The 6,952-nt window shown below is 48.6% G+C and overlaps 1 pseudogene; it reads right to left on the minus strand.

Annotated features, from left to right (window-relative positions):
• Window positions 1-5,666: 5,666 nt before the first annotated feature.
• Window positions 5,667-6,692, minus strand: LOC119440092 (glycerophosphodiester phosphodiesterase 1-like; annotated as a pseudogene).
• Between the last annotated feature and the right edge of the window lie 260 nt (window positions 6,693-6,952).

Raw genomic sequence — 6,952 nt, forward strand, 5'->3', positions numbered from 1 at the left:
GAAAGTACGGCAATGGTGCTAATAGCTGCGAAAACTGTGCAAGCTATAGACCAGTCACTTGTCTACACTACACTAACCTCTACCTCTGCCCGCTAAGATGTACATGATGCGAAGTGTGCATGTACACTTTGCCCACAAACAGTGTACTGTGCAGCTCGCGTCATGAGCTTCACCATATCATCCTCCCTCCTCTTCACATCATATCTCTGTTGTTTCCCTAAACTCCTTCCCCAGCGTGAAATAGCAGATTTGAGGGTTTGGCGCATCTAGGATCTGGGTATCCAGTAACCACTTCCAGAAAAAATTCAGAGCCCTTCCACTACTGGAAGCTGGAAGCCAGCGACGTTGTGACTACGGTGGGTCTGCTATAGTGAATATTGCTATAGTGAATTTGTATATTACCATTATTGACTATATTGAGCGTGTTCGGCATGTTCGTCAAAGAGCAAGGACACCGACGTCTTGTTTTCGCCCTGTGCGATGGCCAAGTAGTGCGTTTGTTGCACGACGTCCGCCCCATCGTCATAGACTAGCGTATGAGCCACAGCGTTCATAGCCGCGGCACACTGCACGCCATCGTCAAGATCCTGACGTCAGGATTCTGAATGATGTGATTAAACGAGCGTCAATCCCATAGCTAGTCCAAAGGGCAACTGCTGATAACAGTGCTAGCGTGAACTCTACGCCACGAGACAAAGGGGCACAACGATTGGTGGGACGTGACAACGCCGAGTATCGCGTCACTTGTGAAAGAGGCATCGGCGGTGGCGATGGGTATAACAATAGGTCATCCAATATTCGTTTTGACACTTGTGCTAAGGCACAACTGGCAGGAAACCACCACGCACATGGAGCCAAACCACCACGCACATGCAGCCGAAAATTGTTGTTCTACGCGTCGTTGTGTCCGCGGACGCGATCCGCCAGAACCAAGCCATAAACAGCCTTGCTCTAAAAAATGTCCCTTTCGCGCCTCTAGAGCGTTCTAGTGAGTCTTAATGTTATATATATATATATATATATATATATATTGTTAAGACTCACTAGGAAGCTTCGGAGGCGCGAAAAGGCTGTTTTTTTCTGGAAGTGGTTACTGGATACACAGATTCTAGATACACCAAACCCGTGTGAAGTCAGCTAAGAAGACCTTGTCTTCAATACTTGCGGACAACTTTCTGTGGGAATGAAGTGGAAACTACGGGGGTGGAGCTTCGGTCCGTGTGTTACTGCGGATAGTAGTCCGGAAGCGCTTGACAGCGCTTTTATTTTCTTGAAGCAGATATTGAATCGGCCTAGCTTCCATGTGCGAGGTTTCACATTCACCCAGACGCAGAAAAATATTAAGTGAAATTTAACAATCGGTGGTGTGTTTTGTGTTAATTTGCTGTTGTAAAAAAGGTGTGTGTTTTATCTTCCCCAGCTTAAACTAATGCATGCGAAAATGTTGAACTTTTTATTGCGATAGTAATTATATGGACAATCCAAGCGGATTTTTGCCGTTGGCGTTGTCGTCGCCGTCGCCTCCCCCGTGAGGTTCTTTATAAAGTCTAAGGGCGATAAAATCGTCGCCGTGCGCCGTATGCTGTACGTTCGAGTGAAAGCCCGCGAGGGACGCGCGCTTTCATAGAGAGCGAACGCATGGCGGAGAGCAAAGGCGACCTCTTCCGTCGCGCGAAAGCCCGTGGAGGGATGGGAGGGAGGAAGGGGTGGGGCGTAGTCGTGCTGCGGCACCAACAGCGTATAATGCGACTAGGTGCAGGGGGAACTGGTCAAACTGGCGACTCAATCTCGCACGCGAAAGGAGGAAAGCGGGGAGGCAGCGTGGGAGAGCAATCTGCACACGGCTCCTACCTTTGTATGCGCTGTGCTTTCGCCTCTCAGTTTCCGTTGAGGCGAAAGACCGCACGAACCTTCGCACGCTGCTGCCGTTCTTGCTCACGCCAGCATTTTGACAGCGGTTATCTGCGGTCGTAGAATATCCCTTCCTGAAGCCAGCCTGTTCTCTTGGTTGGCTGAAGTCAAGTGTTGCCCTGATTCTATTGGAAATTATCTTGGTGAATATTTTATACAATACTGAAAGCAAGCTAATGGGTCTGTAATTCTTCAATTCTTTAACGTCTCTCTTCTTATGAATAAGTATATTGTTGGCGTTCTTCCAGCTCTCTGGTAAACTTGAAGTTGTGAGGCATTGCGTATAAAGGGCCGCAAGCTTTTCAAGCATGATATTTCCTCCATCTTTGATTAAATCTACTGTTATTCCATCTTTTGGTGATGTCTTTCAAGGCCCTTCTAACTTCATCGCTAGTTATAGAAGGAGTCTCTGTATCCGGTTCATCACTATTTCGAATGAAAATAGCTTGGCTGTTTTGGGCACTGTACAGGTCAGTATAGAATTCTTCCGCTGCTTTTACTATGTCATCGAAATTGCTGATGATATTACCATGCTTATCTTTCAATGCATACATCTTGCCTTCTCCTATGCCAAGCTTTCTTCCTACTGATTTCATACTGCGTCCATATTTTACGGCTTCCTCAATCTTTCCCATCTTATAATTTCGAATACCCATTACTTTCTTGTTGTTGATCAGTTTTGACAGTTCAGCGAATTCTGTCTGATCTCTTGAGTTGGACACTTTCATGTTTTGTCGTTCCTTTATTAGGTCCTTCGTTTCTTGGGAGAGCTTACCTACTGGTTGCCTTGGTGCCTTACCTCCCGCTTCAATTGCTGCTTCTGAGATCAGCCCAGTTACAGTTTCATTCATTACCTCTATGCTATCTTCATCTTCCTGTTCTAAAGCTGCATATATTCTACGATGGATCATATCCATGTCATCAATCAGGTAATCGAGAAATCTGCGGAGTACAATCAACCTCTCTATATGGCTTTCACAGATTATGAAAAGGCATTTGATTCAGTAGAGATACCAGCAGTCATAGAGGCATTGCGTAATCAAGGAGTACAGGAGTCATACGTGAATATCTTAGCAAATATCTACAAGGATTCCACAGCTACCTTGGTTCTCCACAAGAAAAGTAGAAAATTACCTATCAAGAAAGGGGTCAGGCAAGGAGACAAAATCTCTCCAATGCTATTCACTGCATGCTTAGAAGAAGTATTCAAGGTCTGACTGGGAAGGCTTAGGAGTGAGAATCAACGGCGAATATCTCGGCAACCTTCGGTTTGCAGCTGACATTCTCCTATTCAGCAACAATGGAGACGAATTACAACAAATGATTGAGGACCTTAATCGAAAAAGTGTAAGAATTGGGTTGAAGATGAATATGCAGAAGACAAAGATAATAGTCAATAGCCTGGCAAGGGAACAAGAATTCAGGATCGCCAGTCAGCCTCTAGAGTCTGTAAAGGAGTACCTTTATCTAGGTCAATTACTCACAGGGGACCCTGATCAAGAGAAAGAAATTTACAGAAGAATAAAATTGTGTTGGAGTGCATACGGCAGGCATTGCCAAATCCTAACTGGGAGCCTACCGCTGTCGTTGAAAAGAAAAGTGTACAATCATTGCATTCTACCGGTGCTAACATATGGGGCAGAAACTCGGAGGTTAACAAAGAAGCTCGAGAACAAGTTAAGGACTGCACAAAGAGCGGTCGAACGAAAAATCTTAGGAGTAACCTTAAGAGACAGGAAGAGAGCGGTGTGGATCAGAGAACAAACGGGGATAGCCGATATTCTAGTTGACATTAAGCGGAAGAAATGGAGCTGGGCGGGCCATGTAATGCGTAGGATGGATAACAGGTGGACCATTAGAGTTACAGAATGGATACCAAGAGAAGGGAAGCGCAGTCGATGATGGCAGAAAACCAGGTGGGATGAGTGAGTGAGTGAGTAAAAACTTTATTGAAAATAAATAAATAAAAGAAGACACGCTGGTTGGGGCCCCTATTCCAGGGCTCCACTGGCACGAGCGGCTCGCTGGGCTTGGTCCAGAAGAGCCAATTGACTCTCGCGGCCCTCGTCCGCAAGCCATGTCTCCCACTGCCTATTCCTCATGAGAGGATGTTTTAGTATTATTGGGCTGTCTATGTGCGGAGGCCTCTTGGGACACTCCCATGTGATGTGTTTTAGTGTGGAGATTTCTGTGCACCACGGGCACTCGTCAATGAACCTCGTGGGGTGTATTCTGTGTAGGTGGTGCAGGTTCGGGTATGTATTCATCTGAATACGACGCCAGTTCCTCTCCCGTTGCCTGTTCAAATTCGAGTGAAGATGTCTAAAACGTCTCCGTTGCTGCCTTTGCTGTAAAAGGATGTCACGAGAATTCGGTTGAAGGTCGTCGCAGGGCCCTGCCGTTGCTCGGATGTTTAATCCTCGAGCAATACGGTCGGCCCTCGCGTTCCCTGCCAGTCCCTCGTGTGCTGGACACCATATGATAGTGTGGTGCCCTTATAGTCGATTGCCCAAAATGATGAAGTTAGGAAATTTGCAGGCGCAAGTTGGAATACGCTAGCGCAAGACACTTGGAGATCACAGGGAGAGGCCTTCGTGCTGCAGTGGACATAAATATAGGCTGATGATGATGATGATGATGATGATCTGCGGTCGTCGAGTGGGATCTATTCATGTTTGCTTATGCGCGATGACACCATGCTTGCTAGTTCAGTTAGTAAGCGAATGCGTCCAAGTTTTACAGCCGATAAAACTACTATTCTTACTCCGTAGCTCTCAGCTAATTTGCTATCGCAATTTACGAAACTGCGACTTTTTTAAGGACGATAGTCTTTCTTGGGCTACCTAAACGCGAAAAACTTTGTTTCTCTCTCTCGATTCAACCGCCCGGCCAAAACTGATTCAACCACCCAGCCAAAACCAAACAAGTTACTAGCACTGTGGCACGGGGTGACTCACGTCAACATTATACAGCGCAAAGGAAGCCATAGGCCTATTTGAGGCAACATGTATGTACATAACCGTGATCCGCAGCGTTCATTTGATTAAGAATACACATTGGACTGGTTTTTACGTGAGTAAATGAAAAATAAACGCGTTAGAAATGGTGCCGGAGAGACGCTACGCGTTAGAAACAAACCGACTGAAGCCGCGGCTCTGTAGCCGGCTTTAAGCCAACAGTTATACAAGGTCCCAACAGATGGCGCAATAGCAGGGCGAACTCGGAAAATTTGAATTGAATCCAGCAAAAACTCCATTGCATCCATCATGGCAGGAATGAGAGGGGAGAGGGGTGGCAACGGGAGAAGAGAGGGTGTTACTTATCAGGGGCGGCAGAAGATAGTCTTTCGACGTCATTTGCAACGAAGCCAGCAGACATGCGTCCAATTTTTTCTCAGAATCGCTCTCTCTTATGCACGCTTTGGCTTCGCCTCCGCAGAAGTTTACCGGGGTAAAAGACGGTGCTTCCTCGGGAAAGAGACGGTGTTTTTCTGCCTTTTACGAGTGTACACTACAAAGCACGATAAGAACATTGCAATGTATACGTGGCAATACTACATACAAACACGAAGGCTTTAAAAAAAGGGATGTATATTTGTCGCAAGATTCAATTTTGTTTAACATTCATGGTAAGGGCGCAGCATTCTTGCGATCGCGAACGAAGCCCTATAAACAACACAGCTGCACATCTGCGTGTGCCGAAGCCTAACATTTGCCGAAAAGGGCGTTAAACAAGCGCTTGGGGCTCAGGCACAAAAGCATGGCCAGCGAGCCTGTTATTTAGTTCTGGCGCATGGTATCGGTTATAATGGGGACCCGGAGTGAACTACGAAGAAAGTCATTCTCGGCCGGATGGTTGGGAGTCCAGGCAATCACGTGCACACCCCGGTTGCGCCAGGCCTGCACGTACTCGGCGCTCAGTACGTTCGTGCTAATCAAGAGGACGGACACTCCGGTCACGTGAGGCAGCAGGCCGACGTGCAGGGCCTTCTCGAGCAGCCAGTCGGTAACCACGGCGAACAAGTGAGCGGCGCCGGACTCGAAACGCCTCAGCGTTTTGTTTGTGTCCTCGTAGGTCAGAAGTCCAGGCCTCCAAGTCAGTGCCGTCACGATATCCGAATTTTTGCGTCGCAGTGCGTACACCAAGTTAGGGTAGAAAGAGGTGACCAGCGCCCGGCGATACAGCACTGGTATCTCGCGGAACAGCTGGTCGAGGACTTCGACGGCACGACAGTCGTGCTCATTGGCGTCTATGATGAACCGCATGCCGAGACGGAGGCACACCTCGACGCCTTCTTCAAGCGTTGGCGCTCGCCTCGGAAGCGCTGCGGCAACGGGTGTTTGCACGCTGCGTTCAGTCGACGGAGCTCGTCGAATCTGACGTCCGCCACCCGCCCTCTACCGTCGGTGGTACGCTCGAGGGTCTGGTCGTGGAAGATAGCGGCGACGTTGTCCCACGTGAAGGACCGGTCAAACTTGATTCCGGAGGCGTTGTTGTTCTTCGCCTCGCGAAACGCGGCCAAGGTGTTTTCGGCCCCGGTGCCCGAAGATGGGTGGCAGCTCTGAACCGTCGTCGAGGTTTACTCCCAGGACCACCTTCGATGCCAGGTCGTCGTCGACCCGCGGTATGGAAACCCACTGAACCACCCAGCAGGAGAGAGCGACGACGATTGCGACGAGGCACAGGGATACCATTAGGTATTGTTCCAGGGCAGAGACGCCAAAGAAGGGACGTCTGAATGCGAAGGCGACGCTAGTCGACGGCTGCGGACGCCGGCTGCGCGATTAAAGGCGTAGGTCGTCGATCCTTGGAATCGGCTAGCCTCACCGTGCCCACGTGCTTCTTCTACTTCTTCCACCTCTATAAAGCGGCACGTACCCACGGTGGGAAACTGGTCAAGAAATAAGAAACCCTTTTCGAGTTTGTTGTCGAAAAACGAGATGGCGCTTTCGGCGGCGCGGCGCACGTTGCCTCGGCAAAAGCGCGCGAATACGAAACCATTACTGCTTATGCCCTGTTTCTGAGCAATGAGCTGTCGGAA

The sequence above is a fragment of the Dermacentor silvarum genome, chromosome 2, assembly GCF_013339745.2.
Source record: "Dermacentor silvarum isolate Dsil-2018 chromosome 2, BIME_Dsil_1.4, whole genome shotgun sequence".
Classification (NCBI taxonomy): domain Eukaryota; kingdom Metazoa; phylum Arthropoda; class Arachnida; order Ixodida; family Ixodidae; genus Dermacentor; species Dermacentor silvarum.